Source organism: Herpailurus yagouaroundi, unplaced genomic scaffold, assembly GCF_014898765.1.
Source record: "Herpailurus yagouaroundi ecotype Mexico unplaced genomic scaffold, PumYag 165, whole genome shotgun sequence".
Lineage (NCBI taxonomy): Eukaryota > Metazoa > Chordata > Mammalia > Carnivora > Felidae > Herpailurus > Herpailurus yagouaroundi.
The window spans coordinates 7,576,625-7,604,486 of NW_024412406.1; the positions used below are offsets into that span (position 1 = coordinate 7,576,625).

At 35.8% G+C, this 27,862-nt stretch overlaps 1 long non-coding RNA gene across 1 annotated transcript in view; it reads left to right on the forward strand.

Moving 5' to 3' along the window:
• The window catches only part of LOC121038093 (uncharacterized), a 54,227-nt gene extending 32,514 nt beyond the window's left edge, over positions 1-21,713 (forward strand). Inside the window, exon 3 of the long non-coding RNA XR_005794145.1 lies at positions 21,671-21,713. This is a non-coding gene — a long non-coding RNA (uncharacterized LOC121038093). The remainder of the gene's footprint in view (positions 1-21,670) is intronic.
• The last annotated feature ends 6,149 nt before the right edge of the window (positions 21,714-27,862 follow it).

Genomic DNA, 27,862 nt, shown 5'->3' on the forward strand with positions numbered 1-27,862 from the left:
GGGGGTGGGGTTGGGGGGGGTGGGCAGAGAGAAACTGAGAGAGAGAATCCCAAGCAGGCTCAGCACTGTTAGCACAGAGCCTGATGTGGGGCTGGATCTTACTGACTGTGGGATTTGACCTGGGCTGAAATCAAGAGTCCAACACTTAACTGACTGAGCCACCAAGCACCCCTAGAAATATTTTTAAACACCTTTGTAAACTACTTTTCTCTCCCTCCCCACCTGTTTCTTCCTCCCAACTCAGTCATTTGATATATAGTATTGCTTAAGTTTCTAAGATAATTGGCAGTGTTTCAACCACAGTGCCAGTGGAGATGATGGTCAAATGTTGCAGATTTTGATGAATAATAGAGATTTTTATTTCTTTCACTTTCAGAAATAAGTGTAGATAAGATTGTAGAGGCATTAGATAACTAAAAGAGAAACCTAACAGAAATTGATATTCAGCCAATGCAGTGTACAATGATATATGGACTTAGGTAGATTTAAATAAAGGATTCTAGGGGCACTTGGGTGGCTCAGTTGGTTAAGCGGCTGACTTTGATGCAGGTCATGATCTCATGGTTCATGAGTTTGAGCCCCAGATCCGGCTGTCCTCTCTGCACAGAGCCTGCTACGGATTCTGTCTCCCGCTCTCTCTGCAACTTCCCTGATTGTGGTCTCAATCTCTTTCAAAAATAAATAAACATTAAAAAAATAAAGAATTCTAATTAACGTTTGTTTTTTTCTTTAAATATATTTTTTAGTGTTTTTCATTTTATTTTTTAGAGAGAGAGCTAGCACAAGTGAGGGAGGGGCAAAGAGGAAGGGGGGCAGGGAGAGGATCCCTGTGCTGACCTCTGAGAACCAGATGCCCTGTTGCAGGGCTCAAACTCAGGAACTGTGAGATCATGACCAGAGCCAAAGTTGGGCATTCAACCAATGAGCCACCCAGGTGCCCCACATTTGTTTACATCTATTTCCTTGCATCTAAAAGAAGTTAGTGAGCACTTTTTACATAAGCATAACTCATACAATAAAAAATTCAACAAAATTTTTTTACTTACTTAAAAATATTTAAAAGAAATGATATTTAAATAAGTTAGATCCATACAGCTTTTACACGTGTAGAACAGAAAATGTATCGGGCTAGAGCAAGGCTAAAAATGAGTATATAGGATTGACAGTAATACATGTGACAGATGTTGAGTCTACACCAGGGCTTCATTGATGGCTAGAAAAGAGAAGGTGGACTGAGAAATTTTTAGGAAAAGGTTGGCATAACTTGGTGTTTAATTGAATGCAGAGGGTGCAAGTAATTAGGGGGCCTAACGTTACTTCCAGGAGTATGACTCGGGCATTGGCAGTGTAATGGATATGCAGAGTATGCATAAAGTCTTAAGGAGAAGAGCAGTAGGGACAGATCATGATTTTAACTGAGGGATGTTGACATTTTGGGTCAGAACTTCTTGAAGGTCTAACAGATAAGAAAACACACTCTACAAACTGCTAATCTGTTGAGATATTATTCTTAAGAATATCTTAGCAAGCTTCAGAGATCATGGGAACTTTCTTTAAGGGACAAAGCTGCATTGATACTGTTGGAGTCATGTGGAAGTGAATACTATACGATTTAAAGTCAAAATATCATTTAAATTGTTCTTTGCCATTTTCCTGCATTGTGACTTCAGCAAATTGAATCCCTGAGTCTCTGTCACCTCACAGGATTATTGTGAGGACCAAGTGAGTGAACATGTCAAAATAGTTTCTAACATGTAGCAAATGTTAAATTGTGTTAGTCCTCACTTTCTTATTGAAAGGACTCTATTTTTCTTCCAATAGTCTTGGCCATTCCTCTTCTCTCTTTGTATTACCACCACTTAAGCCATTGTGAATAGTATCTTGGCCCCCTCTACCCATTTACATAATTTATTTACTCAACAATTGTGTTTAACAAGCCCTGTAGTAAATCTAAGCTGCTTTATACACTGGGTACATGGCAGTGATGTTATTCAGTTATCTTCCATACTGATATAATAGTTATTGTTTTAAAATTCAGGGGCGCCTGGGTGGCGCAGTCGGTTAAGCGTCCGACTTCAGCCAGGTCACGATCTCGCGGTCCGTGAGTTCGAGCCCCGCGTCAGGCTCTGGGCTGATGGCTCGGAGCCTGGAGCCTGTTTCCGATTCTGTGTCTCCCTCTCTCTCTGCCCCTCCCCCGTTCATGCTCTGTCTCTCTTTGTCCCAAAAATAAATAAAAAACATTGAAAAAAAATTTTAAATTCAGAATTAATTTTGTTACAGAATGGATAAAATACCTCTTCTATCTTCATAGTGCCTACACATTAAGATCTAAATTCCCTAACCAAAAGTTTGAAGACTTTCATAAAATCTTCCTCCAGTCTTCCTGACTGACCTCATCTATAGCTCACCCTCAAATCTCCAGGTATCCTTCCCAACCCCCCGGGTGTTCTCTCCTCTAGTACACACTTTACCTCACAGACCTTATCTTCTATGAATATCATTTCTTCCCTTGCTATTTTATGGGTTTTTTTTTATTTAAAATATCTGAGAAAAAAATATCTGAGACTTCATCCTGGTATTAGACCATATTTGGTCTTCAAAATTTACTAGTTCTTTTTAGTGCTCCATAACTTCCACTTTTTACTGGCATGGTTATTTATTTTAGATGTATGTTCCCAGACCACTTTATGTGAGCTCTCATAGTACAATGTCGTCCCCTATGAAACTTAACAATATTGAGTTGCAGAGCTGAGCACATGCTTCCTGCTGGTAACCATCTCCCTAAGAGAATAAGAGCTGAAGGCACAGAATTTATATCAAAATCACCAATTAATTAAGATACTTTTCCTCTCCAGAGAATGTATTATGCTAATGGATGTTTCTTCATTTGGAAATAACAATGGTGGGTGCATAAACATTAGCCCCTGTCCACAATGTTTGTTTGTTCAGTTGTAGGTATCTGTAGAAGAAGTGGAGATGTTTAGTAGGCACTCGAAAATGCTTGCCTGGACCTCAAAAGATATAAGACCTGGAGTAAAAGGAGCTAGTGAAAGAAAGAGAAAAAGGAACATTTAAGAGAACCCAAAGTGTGTAGCATCATAGCAGTTGAGGGAAATTTCAAACAGAGACATGATCAGGAGTACTAAATGCTAGGTAATTGACAAGGGATTTTGAGGATCAGGAAGACCTGGGCATGACAATAGTAGGGATTATTGGAGAAAAAGAAAGTAGCATTGCAAGAGAAAGAAGGAAAACAACATGGACCTAACATTGAAGGGGAACAGGAAAAGGTGTAAGGGTAGGAGGAGGGGGCAGGCAATAGCTGTGACAGAGAATGGAAGGGACAATCAGCTGGATTTAAATTTGAGGGTGGTGGTTGTTAGGTAGACTTGAAGGCTTAGAGGTTTCCCTAGGTCACTTAAGAGATGATCCAATATACAAGTGTCATGCTCAGCAACTACTATGTAAGTGTACTGGGCTCCTTTTCTTTTTTCTTTTCTTCTTTTCTTTAATCCATTTTTATCTAATACAGAACAAAACAAAAGCCTTTATTTCTGAATTACCACAGCCTTTGCCCCTGAAAATCTCGATGCTCTGAAGAATTATGTAAGGCTTTAGTCAAACATCTGCTTTTTATTTATCTTTGTTTATTTAAGTCCCACTTTATTATTTTATAAACAGTAGCACAGATAACGAAATTATGGATGGTTATTTTTGTTGGAGAAGAGTTAAACAGTGCTCAGAAAGAATATAAAATTTTAGCTGTCAGGAAAAGTTTCAAGTTCTCTTTTGAGAAAAGACTGGTTAATTTTCATTTACTTGCACAGAAAACCTGTTTTCTCCAATTTTTACTCATACATGATGGCAATAGAAAGAAGGTTGCTGAGGGCTTTGTGAGTATTTGATAGTGCAGATTTGGTGGAAGCAAAGTGGAGAGAACACTTCTGTGCTGAAATATATACGGGCACTTAATACTGTAATGGGACTGTGCTTATATCTGGCAATGTTTAAAGGCTGATAGGGATACACTGGACTTTCCAGATAAAGGTAATTACACTACCATTTTAGGATTTTCAACATACATGCTTGGGGTTGTTAAGAAACAAAAATCAGCTGAGTAAATTTTAAAGATCTTATTGGCTTTATTCAATAATTCATGAATCAAGCAGCATCCAATATAGCAGAGAGAAAGGAGCTCCAAGGAACTGTACAAAATGAAAGACTTTTATAGGCAGAAGGGAATGGGAACAAGGAAGTTATACTAGACAAAAAGCAGATTGGTTATGGCAAGGTCACTTCCCTTTAGGGGATTTCAGGGGTCTATCAGGCATCATATGACCTAACTAGTGCTAATCAGGGATTTCTGGTTGACTGGTTTAAGATTCCATTTTGGGGAAAGTCAAAACTGTAATTAGGTCTTCGTTTAGTGACTTAGCATAAGCACCTCCATTTTGGTCCTGTTGTCTTGTTTTCAAGGGGGTACATTATTTTCCCAATTTCTATAGTTTCCACGAGGAAGGCTATTCTTTAATACCTGGTCACCAGCTGCATTTCTAGTACTTTCAAGGAAGTGGACAAATGACCCAATTGATGAGTTTGGAATTAGCATGTGTGGTTCAGCTATTTGCTCCAAAATTTTTCTGGGAGCTCATCCATGTCATAAGTATTTATAGGTGACACCACCATATTATCTGGCAAGCTTTCACTTTCTGGGACTAAGTGAACACATCAGTTTAATTTTGAGGGCTCAGGATTAAAAAGACCATTGCTGCCGCACACAGGATATATTCTCAAATTTAGCTTTTTTTTTTTTTTTGTAATAAAGGTGGAATTCTGTTATTATCTACTGATAGGTTTGTCTCTGTTAATAAACTCAAAACTCAAATGGAGAAATATTTGTTGTCAGTTGAGGATTGAGAAGATCAATTAACATCCTTCACTAAACAATGTCTTGATGATAAAGCAGACATTTGATATTTAAATGTATTTATAATGATCCTCACACTGCGATTTCACAGTACTTTGCTCTGTATCTCTACTATATAATTTATCTCAATTTTAAAATGGTTAACTTATTTATTTCTTATTCACCTCTATGCCAAGTTCTTAGTTCACTGACTGGCACATAATACGTGCTTAATAATTCTTTGTAGAATGCATAAATAAATGGAACTCAAAAGATCTTTAAGGAATATCAATTCCATTCTGTTTTCTATAACTTGAACTTAAAAATAACCAAAAAAATTGAAAAAATAAAAATAACCAAATGTGCAACCTGATATCTGACTAAAAATTATTACACAAAACATAACTCCCATGTGGGAGTTCTTCCATAACATTTATCATATTATAAAGGATAAAATGTCCCATATTTCATGATTGATTTGTTATTTTACAAGTATTAAGTATGAATCTGAATTTTAAAGAGTCATTTTAGTTAGATATAATGATCATGAAGTAGCAGATATAGAAAACCCATGTTATTAATCCCAATAATAGAAAAAAAAATGGCATTCAAATCAGAGGCAGCATGATGTAGATCTTAGAAAAATTATTATTATTGTTGTTGTTGCTATTACTCTTATAAATAAATGCTATCACCACATGTAAGGAGATCTGTCATAATTTAGGGACTGATTCAGATTTAGAACTAAACATTAACCACAGTAATTATGGGTAAAATGAAATTAAAAATAAAACTAAAACCTGCAATTATTTAAAAGCCAACTGGATACAAAGTATTGCATCCCTGGATTTAAAACCAGATAGTTTAAAACCTTCAAAGAAGTAAATGGCTTTTCAATGAAAGCTGCGCACACATACCCATACACAGTTTTTGAATGATCAGAGCCTGTATTTTCACAAAGGAACTTGGGTGCTATGTAGTTAAAGTAAGGAAACTTGATTTGAAAATTATTAATGAAACTATAAAGGATTTTTCACATTATTCATATATGAAGTCATAAGGTCACCCAAGTCAGTTTTGAGGCTAATGTGTATGTTAGTGTCTCAATCAGTTAATATTACATTTCAGGGTGCACAGTGCTGATGGATACTAAAGCACACACTTTCCTAAGACCAGTGTGGGAAATGAGGGGGTTACCATTAATATGACCAAGAGTTATTGAAGTCATGAAGTTTCATTGCAAATATATTTTTGAGTGTAAAATGTATTAACTAATGTGGTCATTCACAATTCACATGGATAGTATTTGCTCTTGATGACTTGATGAACATTTTAATAAAGCTATGTTGAATAAGCAAATTGAAAAATATTTATATCCAAATCTATCACATTAGAGGCTTTTGCTTTAAGTTTTGGCATTGTTTAGATGGATTAACCTGTTATACACAAGGTGATCTACCCTGAAATTTATAACCTCTACATATAATGCATACATTCTCAAACAATAACAAAGCACAAAATGACTCAACTGCATTGCTAACTTCTCCCAAATAGATTTATTCATCTTTGGGAAAGAAGGGTGAATATGATCAAGCATCCTATACAAAAGGAATATCAAATACTATCCTCATAGACAACTGGCAAAGAGGTTATTTTTCCCCAAACAGTTCAAGCATCAATTACAGGTCATATTGTCAGATTCTAGTGAAAGATTGGACACTCCAAAACAAATTTGCAATACTAATTGGGTGAAGTACTTTATAAAATATAAAATTACATGGTAAAACAAAGGAGAAGAGTGGCATAGGCATTAAGAGCTATTGCAGAAGGTATATATTTACTTCTTACACTCTTGGCAAATCCATGCTTTTATTTTCTATGACATTTCATTGCCCACCTTCCTGATATCAAAGCTCTCAGAGGCAGTAGGAGCTTATTAATAAAATGAATTCTTGTGAGTCTGTTTGGGCAGCTGGATTTGGAAAGTTTTTTTTTAAGGTTTTGAGGAAATGCGATCATCCAGTTCAATCCTGTGATATATTAGATCATTTATTTGTGGCAAGACATTTTCATAGGGCATTTTGTTTCCCATAATAAGAGCTTCAAATATTGTCTTCTTTTCCTTCGAAATTTAATTTTTGCTGGGAATGGACTAAATTATTTGAGATTAAAAAAATTCAAAGCTTCAGAAATTCCAAACTATTAATTATTTTTCAAAGTTACAATTATATTAAACATAAGGGAAGTATGGTTCAGTGTATCTTTTAGTAATATAGTTTTACAAAAATCAAATTCCTTTCTTCACAAGATTGTTTATGAGGTTTATGTTAAATCATAGGAAAGTAATTTTTTATCAATATATAATCCTGGTGAAAAGCACAACATATTTCCTGCACTGACCTAAGTTAAATAATAAATACATCTAACTTGCTCTGAAATACTTTACTTCTAGAAATCTATACTCTCCAACCACAAAAGTTTGAAAAATTCAGACTATAATTTGTTAAGGCCTAGTTCCTCGTAGGTACTGGGTAGATACACAAGGAAATGTTCACAGTGTAACTTCCAGGAAGTGGTTCTCAGAGTCAAAGAAGAGGAGTTAGAATTATACGTTTCTTATTATAAATTCTACCTCGCTGTTTGATTTTTAAATCAAGTTTATGTATGTTAATGATACTTATTAAATGCAATTGTTTATAAAAAGCAAATGCCCTGCCCATAAACTATTAAATGCAGAGGTGATAATTTTAGGAGCAAGATATGGTATTCTGCAATTATAGCATCTAGTGACATAGGGTGAACTATATATCTCCTCTATAATTTTGATCAATAAAAGACATTCCCTTTACTTGTTAGAGGCTTTAAAAAGACAGAGATCCTTTGGTGTCCATGACAAATGAATCCCTAACAGGAAGCACATCTTGCATAATTTAAACTAAGACCCTGGAATTCCACTTATATTGTAGGACACTTGTTCATATCTGGGCCATCAATACATGTCAAGTGTACAACTGACAACTGTATCTGGAATTTCAGAATTGAATAGCAAATATAGATATTCTATTGCCTGAAACTGCTGGAGGATAGCACTATTTACACAGAGACACCAGAAATTAATCATTTAGATAAAACCAGTTAAATATTCACACCTTTGATTACTGTGTTTAAACATTCAGTATGGTTTAAGGCAATTAGCTTTGCACATTTGGGGGAAATGCGAAGTGTTGTGTCTTAGGAAGGGCAGTGTGGGCTTGTTAAAGAATCCATGACATATGAAGAGAGTTAACCTAAGTCGTATGCACTGAGCGTGAAATAGGAAATGCAGCGCTCAGAGCCACCCGTTAAGATCCTCTTATCTCCCTGCAGAAGGAAACTGAACTTTACGTGTTGCTGGTGCTAGTGAGGCAGCCTACTATGTTTATCACAAATGGGGGCTGGGAGTCTAGTTAAAAGGATTTTATACTCTTTTGGCTTCAGCACAAAACCAGCTGCAGAAATAACCACCCCCACCACCCCCATCACCAAACAGAATCTATTAAGCACCCACATCCACATGGATTCTATCAGAGCCAGGCTAATGGAAATCAACTCCAAATCCAGCCAGCACAAGGATAAATGAAAAATTTTTACCCTATATCCCTATGTTTCTTAGAATACCTTGATTTTTCAGGGTTATGAGACATTGTTCGTTCTTACGTTTCATTTCAGAGATGGTAGCAGCTCTCAGGCTGAGGAATTAGACAGATGCTAAGCCATATGCAAAAACCATTGTTTATAAAGAGTTATTGACATTTCAAAGTCATGAGACAATTCACTCTTCTGAGTCCCTTAGCCAGGTTGGCTCACTTGAGATTATATTTAGTGAAAGCCACAGGAAGATTAAAATTTTCCTGTCATTTACCCTTACCCTTCACAAGGTCTTAATGGAAATATTTTATTCCTGATGGCAAACTCTTATTTCTCTTTGAACAATAAGTTTGGTTCAAGCTCATATTTATCTATTCTTTAAGCTGGTAATCCTCCTTTTCCAAAGCATCTTGGCCAGGAGCACACCCTCCAGAATGGTAGATTCCAGGTTTCAATGTCTATTGTCCTTCTACAATATGTTACAAATGAGTTGACACTACAATTAAAATAAGGCCAGTTAGATGTCTGCAGATGGAAGGTCTATTTATACTAAATTCTCTTGACAGCTGATGACATCATATGAGCCATTTCCAATGATTTGAATAATGAGGAGGTAGACCTGCCTCTGAATTCAAGTATCATTCCAGATGCAACTCTGACTTAGTCAGGAAATTCTGGAATATAGACTACAAACTACTCTTGCATATTTTAAAAAGAAAGGGAAGAAAGGACAAAGAGGGAAGCCTTCTTTTGATGTACTTTAATATATACCTAGGAATTATAACCCAGCTATGTAAGAATCCTCATGGAGAACACTGAATACTCTGAAGTGGTGGTTTTGACATTTAATGGCTGTATCTGGAATTGTATTTTTGAGAACTAAAGATGTAATTCTGCTTAGCAAAAAATACAAAGTAGATAATTCAAAGTTTCTTTAATAGGGATGCCCTATTAGATGGGAAAATGAAGTCAAATGAATCCTGTTTCTTTAATGCACTCAGATTTTCACAGATTAAAAATTAATCAAAACTTTAGAGGAATCAGAGTTTGATGAACTTGATACCTTAAGATAAATTGTTAGTTTTCAAAAAAAACCTTGCAATTTGTAAAAACAAAGTGCCAGGAATATTATCAGAGGTCCTAAAGATTTCAGAGCAGTGTTTTGGTGTCAGTAATCACAAAGAATTTTAATAAACTCCAGACAGTATTCTGAATTATGTAATTCATATCTAAGTAGAACTAAGATTAAAAATGGAAGAGAAATATCAAGGAAAGAATTCAGTAGGAACCATACTGTATTTCCATTAGCAGAAGACTAGGAGATATCGCTGAAATTTCAATAACCTTGTAAAGAATGAGCAATTATTGTGATAATATATTTGATCTGTTCTCCCGGCTTTTAGCAGCTTTATTTGCCTAAAATTATCCTAATCCTTAAGGTCTTCTGTGTTGCACACAGAGAAAAGTTTGAGGAAAAACTTTGGCCATCTCTGCAGACATCCATGTACTTGGCTCTTCTATCAGCACTGGCTTTAACCTCAACCTAAACTTAAATTTCACTCTGGAACAATGAACTGCACTGGCACTAGGAATATGCTATTTACAGAAGAAAAAGATAAGGGATAAAGCCTTTTGATCTAGCCCTTTCCTTCCTGTTAGGATCAACTAACAGGATGACAACTGCTTATCTTAATGAGGACAACTGCTTATCTATTGTGACCATGAGGCTTGAAGGCTAAAGACATAATGCCAACTCTCCAGAGATGCCAAATGGAAGATTGGACAGGGCTAGACCTTTGATGATGTCTTTGAGCCACTGAATTAATCCTGGAACAACTGACCTCCAGACTTCTACTGATTTAAATTGAAATGGTTTAGACCATTGATACCGAGGTTTTCTGTTCCTTTTAATCAAAAGCATCCTTAATTTATATAAAGAATTTTCCACCTTAATTAGAATAACCCTTTACATGGCATATAAGATCTCTTATGACAGGCCCCTGATGACTACATTTCCCACCACTTTCCTTTATGCTCAAGGAAGCACTGCTTTTTTTCTGTCTCTTCTCAGAAATGTTATCTCAGTGTATATCAATATCTAGCCTTCCCCAGTCTGTCTAATTCATTGCATCATTGCCTTCTCATTGTTCTAACTGGTCAAGTGTCAGTTTAAATGCCCTTTCTCAGAAAGACTTTCTCTGATCATTATAGCGAAGGAAATTACCTCCTTATTTTTTTTTTTCTATTGCAGAAACATTTTGGCTTTTACTTCAAGGCACTTTTAATTTTTTGTTATATATATCTGTTCCTTAATTATAGCACCCTGCAATACAATCCCAGTAAAGGCAGGGTATTAAGTATATATTAATTACCTCTGATACCTGGCTCCAACCCAGGCGGTCTCTAGTACATGATAGGACCTTGATGGATACTTGTTGATTAAATAGATGCATAGGGCTACTGGTTGGTTCTTCAACCAGTAACATATGTATAGACAACACCAATTTAAATATTTTAGCCCCTTGGAAAATCAGACCTCAGGATAATGAGGACTGACTCTGATGCTTAAGTGAAGAAATTTAGTTCCTATTCCATAGTGTTTTCTTTCTGAAAGTGAGCACTCATCAAATCAGTGAGGCCCTATCATGTTGGTGTTATATATTCTGATTTCCTTTGAGCATTCTCATGTATATCCATTACATCCACTATCAAGGAATTTTGAGTCAATATGCTATTTCATTTTTTATTTAATTGTGTGCTAAACCAACGAGTATAATTTCATTGTTAAGAACTTCCCCTTTATTAATTTATATCTCACTTATGGAATCGTATGGCATATTTCCATTACCTCTTATTTAAAAATAAAGTTGCTACATTATGATACTGTGAAAACAAATCTTACATCAGAATTTTTAAAATGTGGTGTATGAAAAAATTATTCAGTTAATACCAGGAAAAAGAACAACTTAAAATGGAAGAGCAGAAATAATGACATTTTCCAGTTAGATTTCATTTAGGTATATCATTTAGAAATTAAATTTAGCTGCAGGTAAAGGAGACCTCAGTATAATAGCATAATGAGATTGGGGTTTTGTTTTTCCCATATAAGAGAAAATTGTTTGGCTGTTGATATTGGCACAGGGGCTCATGTTAGGGACAGGATTCTAGGATTCCCTTGGCCTTTCCTTTATGGTGATTTTGTGGTCAAAAGGTGGATGTTAAAGCTCTGGTCTTAACATCTGCATTCTAGTCAGGAACAAGGGTAAAGAAGTCACATTTATTGTGAAATTCTCAGGTGGCCTCCACTTATATCTTATTGACCAGAACTGGATCTCACAACTGCACCTAGCTGCAAGGCTCATTAAAAATATATATTTTTGCTGGATGCTCCAGGAAATCACGTTTATATTAATTATGAAGAAAGGAATGGCTCCTTGGTGGATTATTTTGTGAAAGTAGTTATTTCAGATGAGTATGTGTGCCTAATGGTCACATTACTAGTGTCATCCTGAAACTTTGCCATATGATAGAGCATACACTTTACAATGTACACCACAGGTCTCCTTCCTCCCATGGAATCACTGTGCAACGGCGAATGAAAATGTTTTCACTTTTGTTTATGACCAGATAATATCCTTTTTCTGAAATGAAGTTTGATAATTTCTTACAGAAGCAAAACCAGGTCAGAATTTGTCATGTATACAAACTACATTGCAAGAGCAAGGAAGTGCTGTTAGCCAAAGCTAAGAACTAACACTTTACACAGTTCCTTATTCTTTTGCATGTGGATATTCGATGCCCCACAACTCTTTGTTGACAATACTGTTCTTTCCCCATTACATTATTTTAGCAACCTTATAGAAGATCAAGTGTCCTTAGATGTGTGAATTTATACCTGAATTCTTAATTGTATTCCATTGATCTATATTTTTGTCTTTATGCCAGTAGTATGCATTACTGATTTTTGTTGCTTTTTAGTGAAATTTGAAATCATAAGGAGTTCTCTAACTTTCTTCTTCAGCAAGGCTTTTGGTTATTCTGGGACTCTTAAGTTTCTATAAGAATTTAGGGACCAGCTTGTCATTTTTTGCAGAAAACGCAATTGGAATTTTGATAGGAATTGTGCTGAATAGGTATATCAATTTGGGGAATATTGCCTTCTCAACAATTGCTTTCTTCCAATCCATGAACATATTTTCATTTATTTAGATCTTAATTTGTTTCAGTGATACTTTGGTTTTTTTTCAGTGTGCAAATCTTATGTTTCTTTTGATACATTTATGAGGAATTTATTTTTGTGGTGCTATTATAAATAAAATTATGTTCTTAATTTCATTTTTAGGTTGTTTATTTCTAGTGTATAAAAATAGAACTATATTTCCTGTATTGATCTTGTATCCTACAAACCTGCTGAATTTGTTTACTAACTACTAGTAGTATTTTTTTTTTGTTATTTTTAGTATGATTCACTCAAAATAGTACATAGTACACAATCGTGCCATTTGCAAGTGCCATTTTCAATCTGGGTGTCTTTTATTTCTTTGTCTTATCTAATTTCCCTGGCTAGAAACTTCAGTACAATGCTGAATAGTAGTGATCATCTTTGTCTTGTTCCTAATCTTATGGAAAGTGCCATTAAGTTTGGTGTTAGGTATGGGGTTTTTTTGTAGGTGCCTTATATTAATTTGAAGACATTCACATCTATTCCTAGTTTGTTGGATTTTTTTTTCCTATTATGAAAGAGTGTTGGATTGTGTTTAATTTTTTTCCACATCTATTGTGATGGTCTGATCATTTATTTGGGTTTTGTCCTTTTTTCTAGTAACATGGTGTATGGACTCATTTTCATGCCTTGAATAAACTGTGCATTCCTAGAATAAATCCCACTTGGTCATGGTGTATAAATCCTTTTTATATATGGCTAGATACCATTTGGTAGTATATTGTTGAGAATTTCTATATATGTATTCATAGGAAATAGTAGTCTCCAGTTTTCTTTCCTTTGATAACTTTGTCAGTATTACCAGGGTTATATTGGCTTCATAAAATGAGTTGAGAAATATTTCCTCTTTATTTTTTTAAGAAGATGTGAAGTATATATGTAAATTATTTTGAAACATATGGTGGAATTTATCAGTGAAACCATCTGGACCTGGACTTTTCTTTGTTGGATTTTTTAAATTATTATTCTGTTTACTTGTTATAGGTCTATTCAGATTTTTTAAATTTCTTCTTGTGCCAGTTTCAGTAGTTGTACATTTTTAGGAATTTTTCATTTCATCTAAATGATCTAATATGTTAGCATACAGTTGTTCATAGCATTCAATTATACTCTGTTTATTTCTGTAAGGTCAGTAGTAATGTCTCTACTTTAATTCCTCATTTTTCTAGTTAAGATATTCTTTTTTTTTTCTTGATCAGTCTTGTAGAAATTTGAGTTAGTGGTATAAAGGTGAAATCAAAAGCTCTCCCTCAGAAGAAAGCAAAAACAACTCATAACATGGTTAAGGTGAGTGATATGGAAGCAAAGGAAAATATATAAGATGTATAATTAATTATTTGGTTTCTCAAAAATAAGATGACATAAAAAAGTATTGATCTTAAATATAGACAACAAACTTATCTGAGATAAAGAATAAGTGAAATTACAAATTTAAAGTGACCACTTATACCAGGCAAAATCAATGAAAAAAACACTCAAATATATCAATAAATATTTATTGTATTTCCACCATATAATGAGTACTCATCTTGTGTATAAAAAATAAGCCAATCTACATCTCATTTATTCTTCACAATAATCTTATGAAGTACGAATTATTTTTGCTTTGACAAAATTTTATTTTTCTATGAGAAAATACATTATACATGGAATCTTAAAATAGGCAACTTATACAAACAGTCATTGGTTTCCAAGGGCTGAGGCATGAGGGAAATGGGGAGATGTTGGTCAAAGAGTACAAACTTCCAGTTATAAGATTTAGTAAGTTCTGGGAATCCAATATGCATGATGACTATAGTTAAAAAAAAAACAAAAGTAAAATCTAAGTGTAGAGAGATTAAAGAACGTTCACCATGGTCAGAAAGCTATTATGAAGCAGTGCCAGGATTTTAATCTATGAATGTCTTTCTCCATTACTCTTGCTTTACCAAATACAACATTCCACTTGTGATTCTTACCCAACATTTAAGTATTCATATGCATAACCTTTTATTCATTTGGTCATGTATATGTGTATTGTGTGTATATATATATACTTTTTTATTAGTGATCAAATGAATATGTATACATGTATATATGAATATATGTATATATATGAATATAAAGTGAATAATTCAATGAGTTGACAGGTTTTACTAGTAGTATATGACACTGATTTCTGATTACAGATAATAATGAACTTATATCAATTAGTATAAATGAAATTAGTAATTGCTTTCTTCCTTTTTTTCTAACTTAGGATAATTGAAGAATTATCAATTGAAGATACATTTTTATGCTATTTTTCAAGGTAAAAAAAAGAGAATACTACATCCAGTAAGAATATGTACTGCTTTCTACCTATTGGTTTATACAACCTACCCAATAATTGAGCACAGGCATATGAAAGTTTAGATGTCAGCTATAGCTTGGGGTGAAGGAGACAAACATTTCATGTAAGGAAACCACAGACTCAGCAGCAGATGCCTTTTTCATCATTGGCCAATCCCTTTCCAAACATGTGTTTGCATTTTAATGAGAGTAGATATATAACTTCTCAGGAAAAGGCTACAGTAAAGTAGGGTCAAATAAGCAAAATGCTGTATGAGTTGCTGGAGAAATGTCTGGTGACAGGAATAGATAGTGATTGTTGATATGTGATCACTGTTTAAGAGGTGTTGTAGTCATGCTATAGGCCTTCAGCAGAGGTTGAAGAAAGCAGTATGATGTTGGAGCATCGCTTTTAAGAGTTCCTTCCTTCAAATGGCACCCCCCCCCCCCCGTCCCTTTTTAATTGTGGATTTGAGTTGAATTGTGGAGTTGTTTCATTGTAAACATCAAATTCGGGGCCAGAATGTATGGGTGTGATTAGGGATTCAGTCCTTCACAGCTGTATGACTTACCCTCTCTGTGCTTAATTGTCTCTTTTACTAAGGGCTGTTGTGGTGCTGAAATAAGTTCAACCATGTGAAGTTAGAATAGTGAGCGGTACGGATCAGGGTCTCAGTAATGTTAATGTTATTGCTACGATTATCCCAAAGCTAAATTTCTTTAACACTACTCGCCAACTAATCTCCAACAAGGTATTAGCTGTTTCAGTTAAGGTGTTTATACTTAAGGGTATTAAAATTTAATTAGGTGACTCCTGAAGGTTAGAAAACCTTCAAAGTCCACAGGACAGGACATCTAATTGTGGAATTTCAGACACTTTGTATGAGGCCCCAGGAGAGGAAGCGTGGCTATTGCAGCAGCGTGCAGTGCCTGGCACCCCTCAAATTACTGTGTGTGGGCAAATGTTTTCTCCATCTGTGTGTAATAGAGCCACAGAACAAGGAATCAAGAGAGAAAACAAAACCTAAACTCAGGGGAGGAAGTAGACGCAGACTGAAGCAACAGCAGAGGGAGTGTTTCATGACAGTATGGCCGTCTTTTGGATACTCAAGCTGCTTAATGTAATGGAGTTGTGACATTCTTCCTATGTTGTTGAAATGGTCTTGATTTGTGGTTTCACATGGCTTCTATATGAGTCTACTTGAAAACATGGGAATGAGTGACTCCAGTCTGCTAAGTCTGTTTACAGAGCAGATGTTCAATGAAATTATCTACATGAGAGAATTGTGCATGGAAAAGATGAACCTCAGTGACCTTTGACTATCCTCCGGTAATTTTATATTTTAAGGAAGCTATAGTAACTCTTGTAAATAGCAACCAAGCAAACAGTGAAACAATGAAAACAATTAAAGAATATGGTAAAACTTTTACTCCTCCCATGTCTATAATAATAATTTTGTGTCTGAGCTGCATGCTGGCAAGTAGAAAAACTAAAAAGAAGTCAGAAAGAAATCAGAAATCAAAAAGAAGGAAGGATGGAAGGAAGGAAGAAAAAAGGAAGGAAGAAAGGAAGAAAGGAAAAGAAAGAGAAAAAGGAAAGAAAGAAGAAAATGGTGGAAAAACAAAACTTCTTGAAATAAAATACTATAATTAAAACATTAGCAGAATGGGGTGTTGCTTCACTCTTCAGTTCTATATGGAGAGCATTCGCTTAACCTGACAAAATGACTAAGGTTGAGAGGATCAGGGAGGTGAAGTCTTGACTGCCGTTCTTTGGCCCTTGGATGGCAAAGGTTATGCTCTCTTCCTTTGAGTTATTTCCTGCCATTTTTCTCCTGATATATGAGCCATTTTGTTCAAGATACTTTTGGTAGGCTCTCTCTAAAAGGATTTCTAGTAACCTCCACTGGCTTGCTGTTTCTTCCTTGCTTCCTCCTGAGAAAACCCCTTCTTGAAATCTGGAAAGAGACGAGCAGGGGTGCCCACCTCCAGCAGTGGTGATTGCTCGGCTCTTCTTAAAGTGTTTTCGAGAGGCCAGTTTGAGCCTGCTGGTTGTTGTAAAGATTACCTGTGAAAGAGTGCTCCTAATTAGCTTACTGACTATTTGGAGAAAGCTCTCCTGGTTTCTCTGTGCCTGGTCGTTACTGAGTAAGCTACTGCTGAATGAAACAGATGTGTTCTTTATAATGATGAGGTCATTTTTACGCTTATTAATCTTGAAAGCGGGCTGTTTCTTATAGAACAAAGTTGGATTTGAGAGAGAGAGAGAGATGATGATGATGATGATGACTTAGAAAGAAAAAGAAAAGAAGCTTTTGTGTGTGTATGCCCACGTATTTTATTAAAAGTTTTAGTGGCTGCTCCAAGAGCAAGGTGTCTGTGCCTTTAATCATTTTCATTTTAAAAACAGAGCCTTATATTTCCACATCTTCAGCTGTCCCAGAGGGCAGCTAGGCCAACTTTAACAACATTAATTTCTCTTTATGACAGGACTAGTGCTGCCCCAGGTCTTCAGAACTGCCTAAAATGTCTGGAAAAGTAGATAATGAAGAGGATATTAGAATTGTAAACAAGAACAATTTTGTAATAAAAACCATATATTTTCTCCATTGGACTTTGGGCTTAATACTGCAGCAGCAAAAGTGTCACGAGTCATAATTTGTTGATGACTACTGAGCATTAGTTACAGTCAGAGCGTGTGCATAGAGGGCAAGTCCTCCTGGCATCCCATTAAAGGAGATCTCGGATGGGTAATTGCAATTTCGTTGTTCTAATGTGTCTCTTTCAGTTGATTTTTCACTGTGCAACCTGATGAAAAGAACTTGTGTATGAAACTTACCAGGCTACTCACGGAGGCTTTTGCCCTTATGCAGAGGTATTCTGCACAAGTTTAAAGGATTTATTAATAGCGAATGTGAAAGGATCACCCTCCTAAAAGTCAAAGGAGACCCATGCCCAACCCTGGATTACCTTCAAAGGTTTAGGAAGGAGCCTGATTGGAGCACTGAAAAAAGAAGCACATCCCTCACTGCTCTGTGTTTCTCCAGGAGCACATCCTTGCTTCTGTCATCTGTTTGTCCTTCTTGATGACAGGGTTTATGAGTATGATAGAGTGGACTAAGAAACTGTAGAGTAAGAAACTAAGTGGACTAAGAAACTAAGATTTTCCCCAAGAAACAGAGTGTTCTTCCCTGTTTTTCTGCAAGGAATATGGGAGCAAAGTGTAAAATGTAAGCATTATTGGCTGTTAACATCATAAACGGCACTATCTTCCTAAGGTGCCCGGCAGCTGAGAAAGTTCATACTGTGCTTAACCTTTTGTCTTGGCCTCATCCTTTGTTGTCCTGATTCACTCAAGAAATCTGAACACATAATCCTAAAAGCATAACAATTTCCAGGAATATGGTTTTTGTTTGCATTTCATATCTGCTTTTATTATACTGAGTGGCCTGTGTTCTATAATCTGTTCCCTGAATTTAGTTTTGTAAGAGCAACACAGATGCACAAAGCCTCTCAATTTCTATTGAGATATTTTCCTATCAAAGGTAATAATGAAAATATTTATGTTTTCAATTAACCAAAACTTACTGCATATTCGTATGATTTTTCTTTTCAAAATTGGCAGTAGCATAAGAACATATGTTTTCAAAGACAGTTATTCTAGTGAAGTGTAGGTTAAGATACCAAATACTTTAATTTGAACTGAAAAGAGAGGCCACATTCACATTGTGCTTTATGAAATCTTTTAAAATATTACGATCTTAAAAATAAGGCGGAAACCTTTCATCTGTATCTATTAGCACCGAATTCCCCTTTTCACAGCTAGGATGGGTGAGTAAACAGCTTCATCCCATAGTGTGATCAGTTGAGTGTGGGTGTCTTCCAGATGATCTGGGGTAGTGGGATCTCATCCCAAGACTGTGCTCACTCGGGCTTGATACAGACTAAAAGACAAAAATGAGCTCTCTTCCATTATTTAGGCACCTGTCCAGAGGTTGGGGGGAAAATTCCTTGTGTAGATTTAGCCTAAGAGAGCAGAGATAACCACCTTGCCTTCTGTGTCTAATAAGATGTGAAAGGGGGCAGAAATAATGAGTATTACATTGTATTTTTCATGTAAAAGCCGGAGAAACAAAACGTCCTGAACACTGGCAGTGATTCCAGTCATTTTCAAATGAAAAGGGCTATTTGTTTCCAAATTACAGCAGCCACTGGAATGCATACGTTTATGGCTCAGAAATCCTCATTTTGTGAAGTAAAATTACCTTTCAGTAATTTAGTCACTGCAGGCTTTCTCCTGCTGACTGGTCAGAAGCTATCAGATAGCTTGCAGCTGCGGGCTTCAGCCCGACCATTTTTTTTTCCCTAGGACAGGCAGTTAGTTAGTAGAGCCATCAGTACGGCATCTGTCATCCTGCTAGGCCCAAATTGTTTTCTATGATGGATGTCACAGTCTGTATGATCAAAATAGAAGCCCTGCTGCTTTTAATTGCAAAATCGGAGTACTTGCACATTTGTTATTATGCCGAGGTTATTACCTCACACAAAATGAATTAACAGGTGAAAATAATTGATGAGAGGAGTCTAGGGATTTTTAGCCTCTTCAAAGAGACTTTGTAATTATGGCATAATGAATGTTCTGAGACATATCTGTGGGGGGCAGCATGAGACCACCAAAGATCTCTCCAGATTGATGACAAATTCTACTGATTTCTACTGTAATACTGCTTAAATTTACTTAGCAATTAGTTTAATAGGCCTACATGATTCATGATAACATACTGAGAATTTTTAAATAAGTTTGTTCCATCCATCTGTAAATTAAGCCACTTACCTGAGCTTTCTTCCCAAGGTGATGGAAAATGTGAACGAGTCAGACTTTCTGAAACAAAGGTGACAGGATAGGGGTTTGGGTTTCAGAAATACCTGACTAAATGCTGCTGGCATCTCAAATAATTTCCCTTCCCCTTTTCCAATAGCTTGTGAAAAGAGCCTCACCAAATTTTGTCCAAATGCAGTTTTAAGAGTTCCCAGCACATAAAGACTCTGCATTTGTCCTGTGAAGTAAATCGTTTAAACATTTTGCAAGCTGAAGTAATTGCTCTTGGCTTTCTGACCACTCTTCCATTCAGACTTGGTTATATTTCAAATTCATTCAGCCCCTGAGTGCATCCAGAGTGATGGAGTCCGGCCATCTTTCCCCTTCCTTGTGACATCCTGAAACTGCACGGGGGGTATCTCTGTCACCATGAACTTACATGCAATGTCGCTTCAGAGCACAGAAGGCACTGTCCCTGTATTAACCCAGTGCAGCCAACAAGCTGGAATATTGCTTTTCATGTGTGCCTAAGTAGGTACAGAATAGTAGTTGTAAGGTAGACAACCTAAAAGCTGCAAGGGTGGAAAATATTAGTAAGTGGCATAGGGGACCATTTAAAGGAAAGAAAAAAAAAGATCTATAGCTGAACTAATCATGAGCATGCTTCTTTTTAACAACTACATGTTATTCACATACTCTATGCATTCAGATCTCAAGGTAATTCTTTAATTAGCAAAAGCTCAAAATGAATTGTGAGTGCTATTTTGAGAAACATACATAAAGGAGATCTTGAGACTAAGGCAATTTTACTAAAAGTAAAGGAGAGAAAATGCCATGGAAAGCAGAATTGTAACTTTTGAGGAATGATAAACTCCATAAAGAAGTCACATGCATATAAACATCTATATTCCTTTTTTAAGTGACAGGGAGTTTTATCACAGATTCAAACTAGATTGATTAATCTATATATCCAAAGACATGCATTATTTACTATTGTTCTTGTTCCTTTTGTCATACACACACACACACACACACACACACACACACACACACACACACCACACACAAACACACACACACACACACACACACACACACACACTTTCCTGTCCCCGAAGGCAGCTTTTCTTTTTGAGGTAGTTTTTAATGACGGTTTGTTGTTATTCTTGTCCTGAGTTAAAATGAAATGCATATTTGAGGTGTGCAATCAATATTAAGGAATGCAATTGATATTGAGGGGACTCTTACATTGTGTATATGGCATAATACATATATAATATAAAATGTGATATTATAGAGTATAGTTTATATATACACATATCATTCTTTGCAGATATACTGCCAGCATTTTGTAGTTAAGAGTATATAATATCAAAAGATCTCAGTAACAGGAAGAAAAAATACAGGCCAGAAAACATAATAAATGCAAGGCAAGTAGTGGATTGCCCCACATGTGAAACGGACTGTGGTAACTCATATCAGGCTGCGTGTCACTTGCAGAGGCATTTTTCATAAACCACATGCCTGCATTTATCTTCAGTATAAACCCCAAAATGAATTCTCCAAAGACATTAACAATAGATAAATGCTTTTTAAACAAAATAGTCTATTTGAAAAATCTGTGACAAAGGAAGGAAGGTGTTAGACAATTGGACTTAAGTTGTGTCATAAACTATGGCACTGATTTGTGATGTTTACTTTATTGTGGTCTTAACTTTAATTGAGAGAGGAATAACCTAAAATTCATAGGTTAATGCTGTAAAATCTTGGTATCTGTTTCATTTAGATTATACTGGATGACTATTGTGAAACACCAAGGAAAACACTCCAGGAATTCTGAAACAAACAAACAAAATATACAGGTAACAAAGTGAATTTCTAAAAAGAATTCGTGTTAATTCAGGTTGGATACAATTGTTGAAACTTGATTATTAGAGACAATTCAAAATCTTCATAACACCACCAAAAAGCAATAGATGACACAATTTAAATTTCACGGTAAGCTATCCAAACACAAATAGATGTGTTCTATACAGAAATGAAGAACAGAGGGACTGGGTGTGCTTTATGATAGCTTTGTGACAAATGACACATACATAGAGTGCAGTGTAACTGACTCTAAAGCAAATTCAGCTGCTTTTTTCTTGTCTCTTCTTTTTTCTGTATAATATGTACAGAAGTACAAATGTTTAGACGGCGTCTAGTGACTACAAAGAGTATTCAATATAGTGTGTATGTTTACCAAAGAAATTGTGTTTTAGATGGGAAAATCTGATGTTCTTTTTAACGACTATAGAATGTGGAGTAGTTAGGATAGGGAAAAGGGTATTTGTTTTATTCATGGGCCATTGCGAAATGATCCTCGTGTGTCGTAGGGGATGGTGAGCTCATGGAGTCTGAATCACTGACTTACAAGACAGATCTATTTCCAGGAAAGGAAAAAGATTTTGTTGATAATGTAATGAGAATGCAAATAATTTCTTTGATGATGCTAGAATTTTGGTAGTATTAGTCTGCTGCTAGCATGCTATGAATTCTGTGTAATTAAATGGAATTGGATTGTGGACCTGGCTTTATGAAGACGGCACTGGTTTCTGAGTAATACCCTATTCAAACACCTCACTCTGATGTATTGCATTAATAGATCATCAGAAGCAGTTGTCAGTCCAATGATGTATTAGTGTAATACATGAGAACTAGACTCACTGATGATGTATTTAGTACTCACAAGATGGCAGTGTCCAAAGAAGAAATGGGCCCACTAAGGAAGCCATTATAATTATAGGATGAAGTCAGTTCAGCGTGCAGCACTTTACAAGCCTTCTCAGAAGGGTGCTGGGTTGGTGTATTGGTGCCGAACCTACTCTTAGGACACTGTCGCTGGCACAATGAGAAGAGCATTGTTTTCCCAGTGCAAAATCATTTCCACTGGTGAACGGCAAGATAATATACATATGTCTGGTTACCATTCAATATTTTAGTGCATGTCAGTGTCTGTGTTGGCAGAAAGCATTGTGTACTGTTAGTGCTGCCTTGTGTGGGGAAAAAATCTCTTAAGCAGGATTTTCTGGGATGATACTCAAATATATTATTGTAACAGCAGTTTTCCAACTGATAGTTTCTGCCAAAGGGGAAGCTTTTGCTAGTAAGTGTCTACATGCCACCAATCATGGGCACAGCTTCTGGCATTAGCTAGAGAGGCAGATATTTTAAGTAAAACATTAAACTTCGGTCTGACTGTCATACATTTTCTGCTAATAGAGCTTGCAACACCTACTATAAATGTAGATGAATTAGAGACTCCCAGTGACCTCTATCTACCTCCTGCTGTGCTTTTTCTAAAAGGGTAAAAGAGAGACTTTTAAATGTTTATAACATAGGGCTAAAAAGGCTTTTTTATGCAATGGAATCGCAGTTACTGTTCACCTTCTTACAGCAGCTGATTGCATCATAAATAAAACAGTAGGGATAGTCATCCCAGCTGTGGAATGAATGCATCCAGAGAGCAACCAGAAGGCATTGGTGAAGGATAGGGAGTTTCCTTCCCAGGATCTGGGCTGGTAAAGATTGGAGGTGTCATTGCAGTTTGGAGGGGAAGAAGTGGCGGGGGAAGCAGAGGAGGAAGCAGAGATGATAGTTGATACATGGCATTTCCTTCCCCGGAAATTTAGTAACTGAGGTATATTTTGAAATTTCCTGACCCCCTCCCTATTCAGAAAGGGGAAGCTGAAGGGGAAAGGAAGGATTCACCACAGAGACGTCAAGATGCTGAGGCAGTGCTTGTCGCCATTTTCGTAGCCAGGCTGGCAGTGGCTTGCCCACACTATGGAAAACAACCAAGTGTAGAGCACGACACTAAATTTAGAGGGAAAACAGGCATAGGTGGCATTCTTTTTATTAAGTGGCATTTCTACTTTTGGATATATTATCACCTTTAAAATTTGAGGTAGAGAACTCACTTTGTGATTTATGACTTATAAATAGAAATTCTTTCAGTGGGCTCCTTTAATTACCTCTGTTTGGTCTAAAGGCTTAGAAAAATGTGATGGAAACAAAGCATTGCGCACTTTAAGTTGACAAGAAAAAATATTGGAAATGCTTAATATATCTAGTCCTTTTTAAAGAATGATTGTTTTATGTAATGCCCACTAAAGTATGCATTTTCCTAAATGTCTCTTGATTTTTCCAAACTATTAACCCCTAATACTCAGTTCTATATCAGACTCGTTAGTAACACTGCTGAACTGCCGAATGATCCTTTTATACTATGTAAGTTTTCTTAACATCTAGGAACTAAGGCTTGGGCTATAGACTTGAACCTAAGAATGCATAGACATCATGTAAATTTTTAAAAATATTTTTGTGGGTCCATAAGACACCAAAAGAGGTAAATCTTCAATATGAATTTCAGATTATTACACTATAGCTTGTCACCACTTATTTTCATGTGAGATAAAGATGATTTTTACATTAACTGAAGGCAGTTTTGTTATATATTTAAATACACACAGGTATTCTTACTTTTGCCAAAGATTTAGTTATTTGTCGAAGAGTTTCAAAATTCTTTTCATTAAAAATGTACATGGTTAATGCACTGAATATTTGTTGTAGACTTCCACATTATTAAGGAACGTGTATTATCGTGTTTGCACAAAGTTAAGCAATAGTGATGACAAAATTTAAAAGAAAACCCTGGGGATTTTCTTTGCTTTAAGTAGTAGAAACAACTTAGACACTACCCCAGACTCCCTTTCCCTGCCTTCTTTCCTCCCTCCTTCTCTCCTTTTCTTCCTTCCTTCCTTCCTTCCATTGATTAGATAGTAATAATGGAGGAGGAAGGTTAGAGAAACAGGAAGATACAGTAACACCTTCAAACTGTGATAACCAGGAAATAATTATTACCTAAAAATGTGTAATATTTCTAAAATACCACATAGTTGCAAGTGTATGTTAATGATATTTCCATATGAAAAGATGTATTTTCTATATACAGGCCCAATAACAGTCCATAAGTAACAGGGATATAAATTAATTGTAAAATTAACAATAGGAAAATTCACCCTTGGAAAACACTAATGTTCTGAGGAATGCTTTTAATAGTAGAAAAAAAAAAAAAAAAAATGAAAATGGGGGGTCCAAAAAAAAAAAAAAAAAAAGAAGAAGAAGAAAGAAGATTAAACTCAGCCAGTTATGTGAAAAATGAAATGTTTGGGATTTTGAAGCTTTTATTCTAATAGTGTAAACATGCTCATTTTAAGTATATTTCCAGTATTTTAAATAGTATAAAAGAGAGCTACAAACATTTTCATTTTATATATTTAAATTGCAGTAAACAAAAATAAGAACCAGAATCCTAACAGAAAAGATGAATTCTGATCTTTCAAACATTGTGCTGTATTCAAAGACATCTAAGGTAGCATTAAATCTAAGCCTGTACCCGATACATGTTGCACCATCCAGGAAGTAAGACCAACCAAAAAAATCCAGAGTTCTTATAAACATTGCAGAAGGTAAACACTGATTGAAATCATTGCAAGTGGTTTGCAGTTTCCCAAAAATTTATTTTAAAATATAAACAAATTCAATACACCATGCCATTTTTTTTTTCTAGGAAAAAACTGTTTAATCACATCAAGATCTACATTATTGGAGTAAAAGATTAAATTGTTAACTAAACGTGAAGCCCAAGGAGTAAGTTGCCTTGTGCGCTTTGAGACAAAATTGAAAGCCTGGTTTAGTAAGACACAAATCTGCCATTTTCACCTGATACTAATGCAAAGAATTCTTCATCAATTAAGCCATTTTTCAAAGATTTTGCTAAAATTCCAGCTAGCGTTCACACTGGCATTTTGATAGTGGCACTTCTTTGCTTAAATAGTTGACACCTAATTGTCTCCATAGACTTTTACTTATGAATCCATTCCCCTGAATCACTCTAGTTTGACAGCTGGAACTATGGTTTATCATGCAGTATGTGGCAATTCTGTGATGAGCATGAGTGTCTTAATTCTAGTTTCCTCCCCATACCTTATCTTCCACTGTTTCTGTGTTTTTCTTTTCTTTCCAATCTTTTTCTCCCTCTGCCTCCCTCTCTTTGTGTGTCTCTCTCTCCCTCTCCAATTTCTATGGGAAATAGTCTAGGTTACCCTCTTCTTTCAGCTACATAAATGTTGCCTTTTCGCTTGATGGAAATTCGCCTCATCGCTTTTCTCCATCTTTTCAGGCTGTCTGATCGTCTCATTCTGGAAATGACTATTTCTTTTACTTTTTACATGAGGAGTTATTTTTCCTATTACTAGCCTTCACCTTCACAGATATAAAAACCTAATTGTGCACTGTAGTACAAATGAAATCCGAAATTATCAAGTGCAAAATTAGCATTAAAAAATCATAAGACAACAAACAATAGGGCTTTTATGTGATTTTTGTAATTGCATGGGACTAGTTACTCTGGCAATAATTGTTTGTGCTTCATTAACATGCAAAATGGTTTTATAGACTAACCCACACACAAAAGAAACCATTTTTGATGAGAACTGTGCTTTGTTTAATGTTAGACACCATTGTATTTGCTTTCCTAATATAACAGTTCTAATTAGTACCTAGCACTCATCCTGAGTTTTTCAGCTTGAACACTCTGAAGGTGACAATCGAGTCACAATTCCATGGCACTCTTTGTCAGTACCTGTCAAAATATAGCTAAGCCTTTAGGAGTTGTGATCTAAATACTGAGAAAAAAAAAAGTTAATAGTCCAGAAACAATATGTCTCTAGGTAATTTTAAAAAATAAAATTGCACATTAGCCCTTGCTTAAAAACATAATACCACTAATGCTATTCAATTAAGTGCAGTCCTGACAAAACAAGATTTGTCCTAATAATTTCTCAGCATTGTTTTTTATCATCCGACCTTTATACATTTGCATGATTCATGTGATTTACCTCCCTGGTGAGGTAGCACAGATAGATGAATATCAAAATTTTAAATCAGTTAATCTGTACTTGCACTCTCTTCAGAGGTGATTAGCTGTTTATCTTAAAAGCATGGGAAATATATTTTTTTAACCACACTGAAGAAGTGACACCATTAGACGAAGACTTTGTGAAACTAAGCATCAGGAAGAGTCCCGATTTGTTCTACCATGGAAAACATGAGGTCCTCGTTGGGGGCCTGTCTCTAGTTAGGAGAGAATGCAGACTCCAAGACACGAAGACGATTTCCCAACTGTTGTTGAATCCCATGTCCTCATCCTCACAGAAATGATTGTAAGAGAAGACTAGGTTTATTACGGATGCTGCCATTAATGGGTGCTGACCACCCAAAGCATACCAAACATAAGACCTGTTAATTTTGGGAAAAATGACACAAAAGAGAGACTGATTTAAATCTTTATCCTTGGCTGGGCTTATAGGAAATACTTGATCAGGGGTGCCTGGGTGGCTTAGTCAGTTAAAGGTCCAACTTTAGCTCAGGTAATGATCTCGCGGTTCATGAGTTTGAGCCCCACATTGGCTCAGAGCCTGGAGCCTGCTTTGGATTCTGTGTCTTCCTCTCTCTCTGCCCCTCCCCTGTTCATGATGTCTCTCTCTCTCTCAAAAAGAAATAAACATTTAAAAAAAATTAAGAAAAAGAGAGACGTTCTCCCAAACGAGCCATTTATTAATATGCATGCCTTGGGTATATATTAGACAATCAGTCACCATCAAGCAAGGAGGGTCTTATGTTCCCATTTCTGTAGTGACTAAATTTTGAGTCATGAAAGAATAGACCTAGATCCAATTCACAGATGTCCCAGGCAATTCACTTTTAATTTAAGCAAGTATCTTATGTGTTTTGAAAAGCTCATTAGATCTAAGTGTAGAATTCTGCATTTATTATGAGAAATTCAACTGAAACTTAGTCTAAGAAAATTCTATTTAGGATTCAAGTCCTTTTTCCCTTTCACCCACTGCATTACTTTTTCTTCAACCTAACTCAC